Genomic DNA, 19,508 nt, shown 5'->3' on the forward strand with positions numbered 1-19,508 from the left:
GATGAAGATTACCTGGGCCTCCTGATTTAGTCCCACTAAGCTGTTCGAGTTTGGCTTCTACCTCAGATATGGTAATATCTACCTCCATGTGCTCCTTCCCATTTGTCATGCTACCATTATCCCTAAGATCCGCATTAGTCTCATTAAAGACTGAGGCAAAGTATTTCTTTAGTTATTGGGCCATGCCTAGATTATCCTTCACCTCCACTCCATCCTCAGTGTTTAGCGGTCCCACTTCTTCTTTCTTTGTTTTTTTTCTTATTTATATGGCTATAGAACCTTTTACTATTGGTTTTAATTCCCTTTGCAAGGTCCAACTCTACTCGACTTTTTGCCTTTCTCACTTTATCCCTACATGTTCTGACCTCAGTAAGGTAGCTTTCCTTGCTAATCCCTCCCATCTTCCACTCCTTGTAGGCTTTCTGCTTTTTCTTAATCACCTCTCTGAGATGCTTGCTCACCCAGCTTGGTCTACAACTCCTATGAATTTTTTCCCTTTTCTTGGGATGCAGGCTTCTGATAGCTTCTGCAGCTTTGACTTAAAGTAATCCCAGGCCTCCTCCGCCTTTAGATCCATAAATTCTTCAATCCAATCTACTTCCCTAACTCATTTCCTTAATTTTTGAAAGTCAGCCCTTTTGAAATCAAAAACCCTAATCGCAGATCTATTCTATTCTTGTTTATCCTTCCATTCAGTTTGAACTGAATTAGCTCATGATCACTGGAACCAAGGTTGTCCCCTACAACCATTACTTCTATGAGGTTCTCACTGCTCACTAAAACCAAATCTAAAATGGCATCCTCTCTAGGCTGTTCAGCAACTACTTGATGAAAGAATCCATCAGCTATCGCATCTAGAAAAATCTGAGCCCTATTATTATTACTAGCACTTGTCCTCCAGTCTATACCTGGGAAGTTAAAGTCTCCCGTGATCACACAGTTTCCATTAGTATTTACTTCATTAAAAACATTGAAGAGGGCTCTATCCATATCCAAATTAGATCCCGGCGGTCTATAGTACACTCCGAGCACTATCACAGGGGAGGCTCCAGTAGTTTTCTTCCCCAATGTGATTTTTGCCTAGACAATCCCGCACTGTGTGATGCTTGTACAGCCCTCTTACAGCATTGTAAATCCCTTGTTTCCCACTCCCCTGCTGATTATTGGTCGTTTAACACCCTTCTGGGAGTGGATCACTTCCTTTGTTGTCACTGGGTAACTGGCAGTGGAGAATCTCAAATTTACAGTAACAAGCATACAGCAAAATTTCATAACTTTAAACACATTAATGATATATGTATTTTGACAGAACAGTGGGTTTCAGCAGATCATTCCTATGATATCTTAGATGGCATGCACTGTATGAAATTTAAACTTATATGACAGGGGTGAGTATGGGGGTTCCAGCATGCTGCTTTGAGGTACAGAGTGGTACACTCCAGCTGTCGTGGGGGAAAAAAGAATTTAATGCCCAGCTCATATGTGATTGAATCTGAGAGTGGAGAGTTTAACAGAAACAGTTGACATCTACTCTTTATTCCTCAGAAAGAACAATCAGCAGAGCAAACTGTACAGATTACAGATGCAGTTCTAGAAGACCCAAGGATCCTAGACCAGCTACAGCCTGTCGCTGCAACTAATGCACAGCCAGATGCCCAAGCGGTTATGCATTTGGGTTGCATAATTAGAAGAACAGAATGATTCAGACACTTAACAGACTGATATATACCGAACTTCAAAGAACAGCATGATAGTGTAAATGGTAGGAATGTAGAACTTAAAGGGGGAGATGTAATGACATGCTCAACTGTATTATACCATTCAGCCACGAGATGATGTATATAACATACCTTATTTAAGCTAACTTCAGTCCCATTTGATTGAGTATTAAAGGTTTCTTATGAGGAACACATCTGGTGTGTATCTCGCTCAGAAGCAATCACTGTAGCTGGTCCTTATCTGGTACAGGAGCATGACATTTTCTACCTGAAGCAAACAGAACAACTGAAGACTGAGATACTATGGTTAGACTGGTTTCAGAGTAACAGCCGTGTTAGTCTGTATTCACAAAAAGAAAAGGAGTACTTGTGGCACCTTAGAGACTAACCAATTTATTTGAGCATGAGCTTTCGTGAGCTACAGCTCACTTCATCGGATGCATACTGTGGAAACTGCAGCAGACTTTATATATACACAGAGAATATGAAACAATACCTCCTCCCACCCCACTGTCCTGCTGGTAATAGCTTATCTAAAGTGATCATCAGGTTAGGCCATTTCCAGCACAAATCCAGGTTTTCTCACCCTCCACCCCCCCACACAAATTCACTCTCCTGCTGGACATTATTATGCACATTGTGTAAAGAGTTGTCACTTTGGATGGGCTATCACCAGCAGGATGCATGTTTTGGAGGCTTTTGTTTTCATCAGGTACCACTTGGCAAATCATCTGCCCTGAACAAGGGCATCAGAGCCTACCCAAAAGTCGGGGAGGTTGGGGACCCCCCACCCCCAGAGGAGCCCACCGCACCACACCTAGGGAGGGGTGGGGCCGAAAGCAGCCCCCGGCCCATATCCAGGCCCCCTGGGCTCACTGCCTGACCAAGGGCAGGTGGAGAGGGAGGGTCTGTGCTGGCTCCCCACAGCTATTTGCGTGGCTCTCCCCAACCCAGCTTCAGCTGCGGGGGCTCGGCACTGCAGCCTGGCCATGGTAAGAGCTGCGCGGGCAGCTCTGGGGAGCCATGGCAGACCCTCCACCAGCCTGTGGTGCAGGGAGCCTGAGGAGAGCAGCCCCTGAACACTAAAAAGGGAAAATGTCACAGCCCTTAGGAAGACTAAAATAGGTCGTGTGCCAAACAAATGATATTCCCTTCTGGGGGTCAATGCAAAGCCAGCATGGCCAATGTCTCTTTGCAGCCGAAAAGGAAGCAGAGAAGTTAAGCCTAAAATCAAACAATAAGGGCGAGATCTCAGAACAAAGTGTCTTGGTCAAATCATTGATGGACAGAGGTCAGAGCAGAGGCAAAACATTCAAATCATAACCCAGATGAGGGAGGCTCAGAATATCAGTGAAGTATGTACATGCATGTGATCCACCCGAGTAAATTTCCATGCTGCCTAGAGGAGAAGGCAAAACCCTGGAGATATTTTCACAAGAACAAAATCTCCTGGGATTAGGGACAGCACAAGCCCAGCTTTCAGGGAGATTATACACAGCCGGAGCCCCCTGCCATGGTTAGCTTTATATAGTCTGAACAAAGAGTCCATAGTTTCAACCTGTTTCTCATTCTATGGACCTCGTGTCGTTCTCTTTCAGAAATAGCCATCTACAGTGTGGCACCCCATAGCCCAGGCCTCTCCAGCTCTCACCAACACAGCAGGGCTGTGCACATTTACAAAAGGAGGCATTAACCCTGCATGGTATGCAAATGCTTCAGACTCTCACATGTAGGCCTAAAGTTTCATTTAGAAAAAGACCACAAGCTACCAGCTACTCTGCTAGGGACAAAACCCCCAGATGAATTACCCCTAAAATACAACATTTGAATAACGCTCATGTGGTTCCAGTTTTCAGATCCTTATGTAACTAAAACAAAATCTGATGGCAGCAACCCACTTTCCAGAGCTGTCACTCCAGACACTCCTCCACCAGAGTTGAGGCTGAAGAATCCACAGTCGCAATTCTCACTCCCCTGCCAATCAGTGCAAAGCAGCTCTAAGGGTATGTTTACGCTGCAGTCATGGGGTGTGATTGCAGCTCATGCAGACATACCTGAGCTAGCTTTAATCCAGTGTTTTCCAAATAGTGGGGCTCGAACCACCAGTGGATCATGGGAAAGTTCTAAATGGGTCACCATGTCCAGAGTTGGATTAACTCATCACTGGACTCTGGCCTTAGCAACGTGCAGTCTTCCTGGCCCAGTGCAGAGAAGACTCCCTCAGGGATGGGGGGAGAGTATAGGAGCGCCAACCTGCCCCACATTCACCCCACAGTGGCAATTCCTGTTCCACAGCTCTGGGCTTAGTTGTGATGCTTCTTGGTGCACCCAGGGTTGTGAGGCATCTCACTACCACCTGCCCTTAGCTTGAGGAAGTCTCATCTGTGTCTGCCATGGATCAGCTTCCAACTCCACTGGCCCAGGGCAACACAAGCCCTCCCCTCTAGGCTTCACAAACCCTGCTATTATTCCACAGCTTAGTGACAGGCACATGCTAACCTTTGAGCTCTCTGAGCATCTCCCTGGACTGTCCAACCCCTGCTTACCTGGACACTTGCAATATTCACTGCTTCGCTGCTTCCAAATATGCAGCACAGCACAGCTTACCAGTTCCACCTCGCATAACTGCTCCGCTTAAGACACAGCACTGAGATATGTTTCCAGTGAAATCAAGTTTATTTAGCCAAGCACGGGGATTCAAGTAGTAGCAAACAGCAGTTTTTGAAACAACTGATACAATATAAAACAAAATTCTAACGCATTCTAGCGCCCAGACTTAATTAACAAGATACTTTCAAGTCTTGTTGAATATTGTTCACTCAAAATCCATGCAGCATTTTACAGCCAAATTGCTTATGACTGTCCTTTCATGAGACAGGTACGCTGCCAGCTTGCCTCCGAGGTGAGGGATTGAGTGTGTTCCTTTCCACCCCCCTCAAGATATCCCAGTCCCATCTTTTCTCTTTATTCAGAAACAGGATGTCCCACTGCTGTTCTGTTTCTTTCTGTAGATTTGCTCTCTTGTAGATTTTGCAATCTGTTGACTCACCCCAGCTCAGTCTACAGATAGGCCTCCACTTTGAGGCAGACAATACACAATACGCAAATTACCAGTCAGGGACATAAGTGTCTAAAGGAACATTTCTGAGGTATGTCACCTCCTGGTGACCTGCCTTAACTCTAAGAGATATGTTAATGCAGGTGAGAACAAACCAAACTTGAAATTCACTGCAACCCCATGTGCCAGTGTAACACCGACAGACCCCCATCATTGGCGGGCGGGATTGAACCTGGGATCTCTGGAGCTTAGTGCATGAGCCTCTCCCATATGAGCTAAAAGCCAGCTGGCTCTTATCTAAGGCTGTAGAGAAGACTCATTTTATCTCTCTCTCTAAGTGGTCTCAGTGCTACTAGATGGGACAGAACACCACACCCAGGAGGTGTGTGGGTTACACCAGCTCACAACGCCCGGAGCAGGGAGCCGGCCCAGTCCTGTGAGACAGAAGCTGCAGCTGTGAGATGAATGGGGGACAGGCAGGCTGGCTCTCCAATAGTGGGGCCTCCCCTGGGGACCAGGCCAGGATTGGTGGTGTCGGAGTGGAGGGTACATGTATGTAATGGTGGGCTGCAAGAAAAACAAAATGCAGTTAGTGGGTTGCCTTAGTAAAAATTTGGGGAACCACTGCTCTAATCTACCTAGCTTGGGTACTAGAGCAGTGATGCTGAGGCAGCACCAGCTTCAGCACAGGCTAGTCCCACCAGTAATCACCCAGGGTTCTGTGGCTTCACCGTTCTGATACTGAGCTAGCTAGATGAAAGCCATAGCCCGCATGTCAGCTCAAGCTGGGATCTCACCCTGTGATTGTGGTGTAGACGTACCCTCCAAAGTGAAAGGCAAGAAAAAGGCAGATGAATTGCTAAATTATGACCCACTGCAAAGAGGTCTGGACAACAGAGCAACATTGGACATTTCTATGAAACTGCACGGGTCATTTCAGGTCATTTTTAGTATAAACCCCAGTCTGTTGAAGGGGTCCAGACTAGCCATCCCCACATGAGTGAAAAAGGACATTCTCCATAAACTACACGGGGGCCACCAAGCCAGCCCAAAATGCACAGAAACAGCTCAACAGTCACTTTACTGAGCAACAAGTTGTTAGGGGGCTTATTCCTTCACCCACTTACTTCCCTGGTCCTTCTCGCATGAACAGAGAGCAACAATACCCGAAGTCCAAAGGTGCAAACAATTTGATGTTTATTGGGGTGAACTTCTAGCAAGCATGATTCCAGTTTCCTTCCTTAGTATCCTCCTTCCCAGCTCTGACACCACAGAGCCTTACACCTGTGTCCCTGTTCCCATTCCCCCCTTTAGCAAAACATGATTCCAATTTTCTTACCCCCATTCCCTGTTCCCATCTCACACACCCACATGCCCACCTCCACCCACCCCAGTCACTTCCTCATTGACTACAGATTATATAGTAAAACTTGAGTTCTGCTTAGCTATACCTTAACCAATCATTTTCCTGAAATTTAACTAACCAATCCTAACATATTGTAACATGATTATGTAACCAATTATATCCCACCACCTTAATTGGTTTACACCCAGCAAAATTAATTATACAGCAGACAGGAACAATCACAGAACCAGACAGAGATTATACAGACAAACTATAATGACAAGACAATACAGAAGTGAGGATTTCTCATCCCAGCTATTGATAAGTGAGTTCTTGCCAGACAGGATGCTATCAAACTAAGTTTCCTTTTACATTTTCTAGGCACCTCCCCCTCTCTGGAGGTGATAGGAATACAATCCTGTCCTGATAGTGCCTAACAGCCCAATAGCACCTTATTTCAATGTGACTAGTTTGGAATGTGAGGATGTGACTGTTCGCTTCCTAGCTTATGGCTGCCTCTGCTGCTTAGCCAAAGGTCTTAGCCTAAGAACAGGGCCTCAATCTGTCACAGTAAGAGAAGGCCCTTACACCGGCAGACAGTGATTTCTTTCTTTTATACCTCTAGAACTAGCCAAGCGATAAGAATACACCTAAATTCTTAGAGTATAGGCCTTTACAGACAGGCCTGAATATCTATATCCTAACACAAGTATCAGAGAGAGGTGAGAACTCTGAGACCTGCACTTGCCAGAGAATCAACCAACCATAAAATCACAGAACCACAGGGTCAGAAGGAACCACAAGGGTCATCTAGTCTACCCCCCACCCCACCAAGATACAGGATTTGTTGTGTTTAAACCATCCAAGACAGATGCTATCCGGCCTCCTTTTGAAAACCTCCAGTGAGGAAGCTTCCACCACCTCCCTAGGCAGTCTGTTCCATTCTCCTACTGTTCTTACAGTTAGGGAGTTCTTCCTGAGATTTCATCTAAATCTGCTATGCTGTAGTTTGAATCTATTGCCTCTTGTCCTGCCCTCTGTGGAAAGAGAACAATTTTTCTCCATCTTTTTTATGGCAGCCTTTCAAGTATTTGAAGACTGCTCTCATGTCCCCCCTTAATCTCCTCTTTTCCAAACTAAACATACACAGTTCCTTCAGCCTTTGCTCAGATGCCTTCCATTCCATCCCTTTGACCATCTTTGTCGCTCGCCTCTGGATCCTTTCCAGTTTCTCCACATCCTTTCTATACATTGATGATTAAAACTGGACACAGTACTAAGCTAAGGCCTAACCAGTACTGAGTAGAGTGGTACTATCACCTCCCATGACTTGCATGCCATGCCTTTGTTAAGCATAAAATTCCATTTTCTTTTTTTAAAACAGCATCACGTTGCTGGCTGATGTTTAGGTTGTGATCCAACACAACTCCCAGGTCCTTCTCAGCAGTGCTGCTGCCAAGCGGGTTATCCCCCATTCTGTATTTGTGAATTTAGTTTTTCTTCCCTAAGTGTAACACCTTACATTTGTCTTTGAATTTCATTTTGTTGACTATAGCCCAGTTCTCCAATTTATCACAATCCCTCTGAGTTTTAGCTCTAGCCTCTGAAATGTTGGTAACTCCCGCCCCCCAGCTTTGTGTTATCTGTAGATTTGATCAGTGTGCTCTCTATTTCTATATCCAAGTCATTAATAAAGATGTTAAAAACCACTGGGCCCAGAACAGATCCCTGTGCAACCCCCTTGAGACCTCCCTCCATTCTGACATCATTCCATTAATAGTTACTCTTTGTTTGTGGTTGTTTAACCAATTATGTATCCACTTAATGATTGTTTGGCTAAGACCACATTTCTCCAGAGTACTTATCGGAATGTCATATGGGACTGTGTCAGAAGCCTTGCTAAAGTCCAGAGCCATCATTACCTTCCCTCCATCCGACAGACCATGGAGGAAAGATCTTCTCCAGCAGGCTAATGGAACTTCTCTCCCAGTGACTGGCTGCTTGTCAACATTTATTGAAATAGCCAAGCTGCTGACCACTACATCACACACAGTGGGGTCAGACGCAAATCCATGTTTGTCTGCAATGGAATCCCACTGCAAATCCTTTCTGATAAGGATCTTCACTTTCTAACGGGCACTCTGAAGTTTGCAAATCCCTGCGGTTTCATCCATGTTACATCTCAGTCTTCACAAAACTATGGGGAAGTAAAACTTTTAGTAAAAAAATAGTGAAACAGCTTCTTACACAATCCACTGGTCATAATCTGGACCATGCTGCCATATAGGCCAGCACCTCTGGCAAATGGATTTAGCCCCTTTAAGTTGCTGAGCTGAGATCCACCACCCCAACCATTCCTCCCGGTTAGATCTCTTGATGTTAGTTTCCAGTGTTACTGAGGAAGGAGGAACAATGGAAACACTGTCAGAAGAGAAATTTTGTCAGGCATCACAGAGTCAAACTCCTGAAGGAGCTGAATCCAAGAGACCACATGTGGATGAAAGGCTCCCCAGAAGAAGGAATAGTCCAGGCACTCCTAACACCCCTTTATCTTACAGTTTGAGGCCTGGGGTATCATTTGCCATCAGATTTCTTTCACCTGGTAACTCTGGAGCACTTGGTCCCGACCCGCAGTCTGAACCTGGGAATAAAGCTCCACTGCTCACACAGACTAGTCACCATCTCCTCCAGAGCCTGGCTGAGAGGGGACAGCCAGCTAGATCGAACAGCCTCCCTCCTTCCTGAAACGTTAGGTCAGATCTTGGGAAACTGAGGAACTCAGGGGGTTAGGAGAAAAATGTCTCCCCAGCCTTCATTGGGCTGCTTTATATATTTTGTGCTGATCTTTAGTGAATGGCCGGATAAATGTTTTACTATCGTTCCCTCCTCACCGAGGCGGATGCAGTGTCAGATGTTTGTCTCAGGACACTTTTTAGACAGGCCACTGGGGGCCTTACAGAAGAAGTAGAAAGTTGGAGTCCAGCAGGAAATTAAGGTTGTTCTGCTATTCACCCTCCCCTCAGTGTCCTCTGTGAATTCAGCCAGCTGTGGTGGAAGGCTGCACAGCAGCAATGAGATTGATTCAGGTCACTGGGATCAGGCAGGTGTTGAGATGCTAATGGCTCACGCTGCTGAAACTCATGCAGGAGTCTCTAGCTGTCTGCCACATCAGCCATCTCTCCTGCAGGGAGCTGAGACCCTGCATTCACTATGGCACTAACCAGCTGTTGGCATCAGCACATCTGTGACACTGGACTAACACTGAACAGTCTGGATCTGTGCTGTTGGTCACATGCACAGGGGGGAGGGGTTCTCCAAATGCAGCCGGAGAGAGAAAATCATGATAAAAAGGCTCGCACATGCTGAGTGTTCATGGGAATCAGGCAGGCAATGATGTAGTGGTAAGAAAAGAAGTGGGTAAACTCCCAAACTAAACTCCGTATTCCCCATATGAGATGTCAACTACATGACTGCAGGCAGGTGCCTAAGGATGGACTTGGAAGCCTAACTCAGGCTGCTATTGTTGAAAATCAGGCACCGAGCGCGTTCCTTACAGCTCTCGCTGGTGCCGTCACCCAGAGAGAAGTTACCACTGAGTTAATTAACAAATGTTGGTGGAGTATATACTAATGATGAGGTAGACTGTAAAGGAATTAGAAGTGATGGAATGGATAAAACAGAGTCTGTTTGGGTCAAAATCTCTGGGGAAGAAAGCTACCAGTGGATCCCATGGGATAGTGCCTGGGGAGTGCTACAGACCCCCAGGATCCAATTTGGATAGGCATAAAAACCTCTTTAATGTTCTTAATTCCATAAATTCTACTGGGAATTGTGTCATTATGGGAGACTTTAACTTCCCAGATATAGATTGGAGGACAAGTGCTACTAATAATTGTAGGGCCCAGACTTTCCTGGAGGTGATAGCTGACAGATTTCCTCACCAAATATTCACTGAACCAATGAGAGGTGAAGCCATTTATATTTGGTATTGGCGAGTAGCGAGGAGCTCATAGAAGAACGGGTTGTAGGGTCAACCTTGGTTTGTGCGCTCATGAGCTAATTCAGTTTCAACTACATGGAAGGATAGACAAAAATGGATCTGCAACTAGGTCCTTGATTTGAAAAGGGAATTGGACTGAAGAACTCAAGGATCTGAATGTGGAGGAGGCTTGGAATTACTTGAAGTTGCAGAAACTGACTCAGGTTCTCACCTTGCAGTGAAGAAGTCCAACAAACCTGCCTTTTAGGATTCAGTTCTATGCAGACAGGAATGATATGAAGAACTTCTACTATGCTCTGAGGACATCTGTGGGCCACAGTCCTCAGGAACATCTCCAATACTGAGTGCCAATGGCACCACACTGCTCACTGACAAAGAAAAGATACCGCAGAGGTGGGCAGAACACTTTAACCATACCCTCAATCAACAATCATCTATTAGCAAGGAGGCAGTTGATCAACTGCCCCAGATTCATATCAAAATCTCTCTTGCTGATCCCCCAGTGCTAACTGAAACTGCAAAAGCGATTGATCTGCTGTCAAATGGTAAAGCACCTGGAGCAGATGCTATACCAGCAGAAGTCTATAAGGCCAGAGGCTTGCACATGGCTCTGAAACTGACTGAATTTTTCCAGTCAATGTGGACTCAAGGAACTATATACTCCAGGAGTACAAGAATGCATCCATCGTCCACTTGTACAAGGAGAAAGGTAAGAGACAAACCTGAAACAACTATGGGGCATCGCCTTCTTGTCAATAGCCGATAAAATTCTCACCAGAATTCTGCTGAATCACCTTGGGCAACACATTGAACAATCCGATGAAGTGAGCTGTAGCTCACGAAAGCTCATGCTCAAATAAATTGGTTAGTCTCTAAGGTGCCACAAGTACTCCTTTTCTTTTTACATTGAACAAGGACTCCTGCCTGAGAGAGTGTGTCTTCAGGAAAGGACTTGGGTCCATAGACATGGTGTTTGCAGCTCGTCAACTTCAGCAGAAATGCCAGGAACAGAACTCTAATCTGTACATGACTTTCATTGACCTGACAAAAGCATTTGATGCAGTCAGTCATGAGGGCCTTTGAAAGATCATGGCAAAATTCAGTTGCCTGGAGAAATTCATCGCAATGATTTGACAATTCCGTGATGGCATGCTCGCTCGTGTTATGGACAATGGTGAGTCATCTGAACCATCCCCAGTCACCAATGGAGCCAAGAAGGGCTCTGTGTTGGCCCCACCCCTTTTCAGTATGATGTTCTCTGCCATGCTTACAGCTGGCTTTTGTTACTGTGACACCAGGAATGGCATCAGATGTCAAGCTTTCAATCTGAGGAGACTACAGACAAAGAAGGTGGAACAGGAAGTGACTGTTAATGATTTTCTGTTTGCTGATGACTGTTCCCTGATGCCAAATCTGAGTCTGACATGCAGCAGAGTATGGAATATTTCTCTTCAGCTTGTGACAATTTTGGTCTCACAATCAACATCAAGAAGACAGAAGTGATGTACTAGCCTACACCAAGAAAGCCTTACGTAGAGCCTGCTATCACAGTGAACGGCCAAACCCTCCAAGCAGTGGACAAGTTCACCTACCTCAGCAGTACACTGTCATGTGCAGTTCACATCGATGATGAAACCAATGCCAGAATTGCCAAAGCAAGCGTGGCCTTTGGCAGATTAGTTGTAAATGTGTGGGAGCACAGCGGTCACTAGTCAACAAACAAAACTGAATGTCTACAAAGCCATTGTGTTGCCAACTCTGATCTATGCATGTGAAACCTGGACGGTGTGCAGACGCCATGTTATGAAGCTGAATCACTGTCACGTGGGCTGTCTGAGGAAACTGATGAGGCTAAGATGGCAAGACCAGGTCCCAGATACTGAGGTCCTCATACGGGCAGGCACTCTGAGCATCCGTGCTCTGTTGATGCAATCACAGATGAGATGGGCAGGGCCACCTCACCAGAATGTCAGATGAGCTACTGCCAGAGAAGCTCTTTTATGGCGGGCTAAAGGAGGGAAAGCACTCTCAGGGGCCCAGAAGAAACATTTCAAAGACTCAAGCTGTTCTTGGGGCGTTTCAACATTGACCCTGAGTTCTGTGAAGCTCTCGCTCATGGTGGTTCTACCCGGTGAAGTCTCATCCAGACTGGACCTACAGTCTATGAACAGTGGTGCTGGAACATTTTTTACAGTGGGGGTGCTGAAAGCCAGTGGTCCCCACCCCAAACTTTTTACCTCACCCCCCCTTACTCCTGTCCATGCCCCACCCCCCCAAAGCTGGGGCCAGAGGTGGGTCTGTGAGTCGGAGGGGAGTGGGGGAAACACAGGCAGAGGTAAGGGGCCAAGGCTGGGATCCTGCGTGCGGGGTGGGAAGCAGAGCCCCCGGTGCTGGGCCGGCAGCAGCCGGGACCCTGCGTGCGGACTCCAGGCATGGGGTGATGAACAGAGCGCTGGGTGCGAGGCCGGCGGCAGCTGGGACTCCACATGCGGGGCCAAGAACAGAGCCCAGGGTGCGGGTCCCATAGCAGCTGGGACCCTGCATGCGGGGCTGAGAATGGAGCCGCAGGCGGAGGTCCTGCGGCTGGGAGTTGGCACCTCAGGTGCGAGGACCAGAGCAGAGCCCCGGGTCCCAGGCCAGCAGCGCCAGCTCCCTGGGCACTGGCAGGGCGGGCAGGATCCCGCACAAAAACTGGAGTGCTGCAGCATCCCCTGCAACCCTAGTTCCCATGCCTATGTCTACAAACAGAGAACTACTGAGGCAGAGCAGAAGCGTCAGCAGCAGAAATCTCATAGCAGCAGCATGTCCCCTGTTAATCAAGTAACCCATAGCAGCATCTCTTGTTCAGTGTACCACAGACAGTTCAAAGCTCAAATTGGCCTGATCCGCCACTCACCTGTTCACAGAAACCAAACCAATCAGGGATGTCATGGTCATCTTTGAACTCGAAGGACAAACAACAAGGACCCAGACAGCTGGGCACCATTCACACCTGTGTCTCTGAGCCTCTGCAGAGAGCAAACAAGCCTTTCTACTCCCTAGGCGACCCTCAAACACAGAGTAAACTGAGGCACACATAGGCTTCATAAAAATATTACAGAAAATTCCCACTTTGCAGCAATTGTTTGTGGCAAGATTGCCAAGTGCGTCTGCCTGTGAGCAGCTCTTAGACTCTAACACCATGAGATGTGGGGCAGTGGACAGAGCGCCAGGCTGGTAGACAGGAAACCTGCTTTGTAGTCCAGGCTCTGTCACTCGGTCCCTGTGTGGTGTGATAAAGTTCCTCCTCTACCTTGGTGGGTCCTGCGCTTATTGGCAGATTTGCTCGCCTCAGAGATTCACAGTAGCCCTCAGTTTGGCCACTTCTGTGGCTCAAATCTGCCGTTCACTCAGATAACCTCATCACTGGCCAGCATGGGAAAAAGAGTAAGAACAAACCCCGCAGTTTCTGCTGATCCACCATGTGGGTCGGGGAACAGATCAGAGACCTTCCCCTCTGGTGGAACCTCCTGTGTTGGGTCTGGAGTTGGGAGGTTTGGGGGGAACCCAGGCCTGCCCTCTACCCCGGGTTCCAGCCCAGGGCCCTGTGGAATGCAGCTGTCTAGAGTGCCTCTTGGAACAGCTGTGCGACAGCTACAACTCCCTGGGCTACTTCCCCATGGCCTCCTCCCAACGCCTTCTTTGTCCTCACCACAGGACCTTCCTCCTGGTGTCTGTTAATGCTTGTACTCCTCAGTCCTCCAGCAGCACGTCCTCTCACTCCCAGCCCCTTACGCGCACCCCTCACTGACTGAAATGAGGTCCTTTTTAAACCAGGTGTCCTAATTAGAGTTAATTAATTCTAGCAGCTTCCCAATTGGCTACAGGTGTTCTTATGTTCTTATTACTGCCTTAAGTAGTTCTAGAAAGCTCCTGAGTGTTCTGGAATAGTTCCTGTTATCTTACCCAGGGAAAAGGGACCTGCTTAACCTGGAACTAATATATCTGCCTTCGACCACTCTCTTGTAGCCCTCTGGCCTGACCCTGTCACGGTGGATTTAATGTCAGCTTTCTGTGCCTCAGTTTTCCTGTCTCCTGAAATGGAAAATTTCAGAAAGCATTTTTATTCTAACAGCATTTTTTGAAATTTCCCATAAAATGTAAAATTCAGACAGTTTTGAACTAAAACCAGAGAAAGGAAAAGTTTGGATATTTTCAGTTTGAAGCTCATGGAACATTGAAATCTCAGGTCAGAAGAGGAGATGGAACACGGGGGCATGGTAGTTCTGGCCAATGTTGGATCCAGGCATCCATGAAGTGACTGTTTCTGCTTGGAGGGAGGGAGGCGCGTGGGGGCCGTGGGTCTCTGTAGGGGGGGTGGGGCATGACAGAAAAAGTTGGGGAATCTCTGGGCTTGTGAGTGTCCAGGACTCATTTTCCATGGACCTGGTTTGGGGATGGACCTGAGGAAGAGCCTGGAGAAGGAGCACCTCAGAGCCAGCAATCGGATCCACAGCTTGATAAGAATCAGATCTGCCCACCATCTTTATTATTACAATAGGAAAAAGAGTAGTGTAACATGGAGGGATTTCTGTGTTGTGACCAATACAATTATGGCTATGGAGGATACTGCATGCAGTAGGATGGGATTAGCTTCGCCTAGGTTTGCTACTTTTGGTCAAATGTATTCCTGGACAGATGGAATTCCTCGACTTGCCTGGAAATGTTGCCTTCTCTTCCACTCTGGGATCTAACAGACTGATATTCTGCAAGGTTTCCCAGTTTAAAATAATGTTAAAACCAATATTGGTCCCAGGCCCCAGTAGGATTCCCATCCCATTTCATTCATAATGCGTGAAGCTGAATGCACATCACATTGAACAAGTGAGACTTCATTAAACCCTGTGCACTGCTCTGTCCATGTGGCCACGTTGCTTCCAGCCTAATTCTCCCTGTTCCTTGTGTCTGCCTGAGTGGAGTGTGAGCACCAACCTCAGGGCAGACTGATAAGAAGCAGGATGCAAACCGCAAACTGGTTGTGAGTTCTATTCTTAGATTTCACCAACCAAGTGTGAACTCCTTAGGCACTGTAACAGCCTTAACATGGAGTCACAAACAGTGCCCTGGGGAACTCTGATTTATCTTGCCACCCAGGTAAGCCTGTCTTTGTGAGAGATGGTCCCTTACACCAAAAAATCACAACAATATTCAGGTTAATCTCCAGCCCAAGGGAGCAGTGACTTACCCAGGTGAGTTGCACCTCAGATCTCAAGACAAAGACAACACTTGTAGCCCGTCCTACAATAAACGAGCTAAAAGTTTATTAACTAAGGAAAGAAACGAGAGAGTTATTTACAAGGCTAAAGCAAATGAACATACTGTGATGGCTTGAGTCACAGAGACCCCCTTAGGACTGCCACCTGATGTGCTGAGACTACCTCTGAGCCCGTTTTCCCTGGCAGCTTTGGACTCCAGTACCCTGTCCTGTTGAGACAGACATGCTAGCCTGCTGCAGGCACAGATCCAGGTCTGAACCACATCCCTCAAAAGCTTCAAGCTTAACTGAAAACAGCTTTAAGAAGTGCTCCTGTCTCCAGCACCCAGATACCCAGTTCCCAATGGGGTCCAAACTCCAAATAAATCCGTTTTACTCTGTATAAAGCTGATACAGAGTAAACTCATAAATTGTTCACCCTCTATAACACTGATAGAGAGATATGCACAGCTATTTTCTCCCCCAGGTATTAATTACTTGCTTTGGGTTAATTAATAAGTAAAAAGTGATTGTATTAAATATAAAAAGTAGGATTTAGGTGGTTCCAAGTAATAACAGACAGAACAAAGTAAATTACCAAGCAAAATAAAACAAAAACACACAAGTCTAAGCCTAATAAAGTAGGAAACTAAATGCAGGTAAATCTCACCCTCAGACATGTTCCAATAAGATACTTTCACAGACTAGACTCCTTCTTAGTCTGGGTCCAGCAATCACTCACACCTCTAAAGTTACTGTCCTTTGTTCAAGTTTCTTTCAGGCATCTCTCTGGGGTGGAGAGGCTATCTTTTGAGTCAGCAGAAGACAAAATGGAGGGGTTTCCAGAGCTTTTTATATTCTCTCTCTTGTGGGCAGAAATCCCTTTGTTCTCCTGTGCAAAATCACAGCAACAAGATGGAGTCTGTAGCCACCTGGGCAAGTCACATGTCTATGAATGATTCAGCTTCTGGCAGGCTGACGCCAATGTTTACATGTTAGTTTGAATGTTCCCAGGAAAGCTCAGGTGTGGATTGGCATCTCCCAAAGTCCATTGCAAGTTAAGTACTCCCAATTACTTAAATAACCCCTTCACACTATATTAACCAAATCTGCCTTATATGCTTCCTACAGCAAACAATTTAAATACAAGCATAGAGCCAATGCTCATAGCTTTAGATATAAAAATGTTACATGCATACAAATAGGATGAATACATTCAGTAGAACATAACCTTTGCAAAGATATGCTACATGGCATAACTGGAATATGTTTTATGCTAGATATGTCATATTTACACTCAAGCATATTTCTATAAAGCATTATGGGGTGCAACGTCACACATACATGCTCAAGTGAGTCACAATCTTAAATTTCAATACGTAATAGATGCTTCTATGATAAGCAAGCTCTCTATGTCCTTTAGGGCTAGCCCAAGCTAAGGAACTTGGGATCTCTTGCTTGCCATTGATGGACCTATCCTCCATGAACTTACCCAATTCTTTTTTGAGCCCAGACAGATCAGGATACACTCGTCAATGTCACAACTAGCCCCAACATTTTTGAAATGATTTTAATCTGTAATTCTTACCATAGTGTGTCTGTGGCCTGGTAACATGGCGAGCAGGAGCTTCTGAGCAGGTCAGTGAATCAAGATGGAATCAGAGCAACCCAAGGTGATAACAGAACCAACCCGTGACATTGCCGTGATGCAGAATGTAAAAGGGGGGATTCTTTTTTCAAACATGGAAAAAATATGCTCTTTCATCCTCTTGGCTAGTGCTCCCACCTCTGCTGGACTAACCCTCCCCCTTAGCCTCTTTGGGACAGGACTCTTAGTCAGCAAGGGAAAAGGAAGAGGGACAAGGATGAGATGTTCAGCAACATGGTCTACAGCACTGATGACCCCCTTGAGTAGCAGAAGGCGAAGGAGGAATGGGACGCACAGCAGGACGAAAGAATACTGGCTCAGTTCCTCAAGCATGACCAGAGCAATTGGGACCAGGACCAGTTGCTGATGGAGCAGTTGATCGACCTGGTGGCCATTGGGTACAACCTCCACCTCCAGTACCAGGGCACAGCCCACTACAGCACCAACTCCACGAGTACAAACTTCCACTCCAGGGCTGCACTGTTCTGCAGGGTACCACGTCCTGCAGCCAGAACAGGCCCTGGAAACTCTGCGGTTGGGTGGTCAGTGAACAGCTGTATGCGCTGGAATGGACAGATGTTCCCTATGCACACCACCTGCATCGCCTGTACAGCTGTGTGCAACATGGGCAACACATTCTGTTGGGGGCAGGAGAGCAGGGCCCAGACTTCTGACCGATTTAGTGCAACAGTATGAAACCTTCCTGCATCACATTCCCCCAACACATGCCCCATCGCTGCATTACAAGCTCCTCATCCCTGCGTTGCCAGGACGTGGGCACACAAGGCATCCCTCATTTCCCTTGCTTGCCTGGATCCAGCCCCAGTGAGGATAGGGGCACTTTCTGGTTGCTAGTAGACTGGGCAGGTGAATCAACAGGAAGCTCCCAGCTCAGTCAAGGAGGAGCTCAGCTGCTGCGAGACCAGAGAGCAAGAGAACTCAGCTAGCGCACAGCCCCTAGAAGGAGGGCCACGAACCCTGATCTAAAGGCGTGAAATTACAGGCAGGAGAGGATTTGAACCACACAGCCCCAGAAGGCAGACTGTGGAAACCCTGACCTGAGGGGCTCACTTTGGGGAGCTGAACTAGGTTGAATATGTTAGACCCCAAGAGAGGAGGAAGACTGCTTTGAAGACTTCTTGCTGTGAGTGGATTATTTTTAGGAAACTGTTGGGCCACCCCAGACCATGAAGGGTTGCCCTGGGACACCATCTGTCTACAGTCCCAGTTTGAGATGGGATCTCCATTTTATCTTTTGAAAATTTGCGGATGGGAAAACCACCCTTCCCCCAGCTCTATTTTTTAGATTTGCTTCTTTCCTGTGTCCCTGTAATGGGGTCACTGCTTCTGAGCACCTGTCATGGCTGGGGATGGCTCTGCAGGTGCCTCTGCCTCAGTTTCTCCTCACCAGGCTTTTCCATCCCTCCCAAGAATTCACATTGGTCAGCCCTCCGGCCAGGTCACTTTCAGAGTTCAGCCCCTTTCAGGATACTCAAAATTCAAAATAAACACGACCTGTGGCAATAATCTCAAGTTAACATGAATTAAAGATTTTTCCCATCCCTCTTGAGCTCAACTCACAGTTCTTCTCTCTCTCATGGGAGGACAGACTCTCTGGGTTTTCCCCACTGGGAGTGCAAGTACAACACAAACAGAAACAGTCTCCTGTGCCCTCCTGGGCTTCACACTCTCCTTAAACAAAGTTTTTCTTAATCCTTATCAAAGCCCTGACTCCCAGAGTTTTTCCTGGAATCCTGCCACTTCTCTGCCTTGGCAGGACACTTCCAGCCCGACGTACCTGGAGACCTTTTCTTCCCTGCAACCTCAGTGTCTCCTGCAGGAGCCTTTTTGGTTTCTGCAATTTCTGCAGCCCACTGCCACTGCCCCTTTCTGCCCACACTGCTGGGCTAAATAAGGCCAAATTGTGTCATGTGACCCACTGTCATTCTCCCCACATGGAGAGAGTCACGGGTGGGGCTGGGCCCATTTCCCCTTAAAGGGGCCGGTCACTGTGCCATAAATCCCTTTTCCTTGCCACCTCTTGTTTTCAGGGGGAGGAGGTAGGAAATATGACAGGCAGCTTCTTCCCCGGATTAACCACAACCCTCGGTAGGTCATACCAATGGTTAATTATCCTCACTATTAAAAATAGTGCCTTATTTCTAGCCTGAATTTACTAACCTTCAACTTTCAGCCGTTGGATCCTGTTATACCTTTGTCTGCAAGATTTAAGAACCCCTTATCAAAGTTTTATTCTTCATGTAGGTTCTCAGAGACTGTGATCCAGTCACCCCCTAACCTTCTCTCTGACAATCCTTCTTAAATATTGGGCACCAGAACTAGACACAGTTTCTCCAGCAGTGGTAGAACAAGTGCCAACTACAGAAGTAATAAAACCTCCCTGCTCCTACTCAATATTCCCCTCTTTCTACATCCAAGGATTGCATTAATGCTTTTGGCCACAGCATCACACTGGGAGATCATGTTCAGCTGTTTATCCACCATG

Source organism: Eretmochelys imbricata, chromosome 1 (assembly GCF_965152235.1).
Source record: "Eretmochelys imbricata isolate rEreImb1 chromosome 1, rEreImb1.hap1, whole genome shotgun sequence".
NCBI lineage: Eukaryota > Metazoa > Chordata > Testudines > Cheloniidae > Eretmochelys > Eretmochelys imbricata.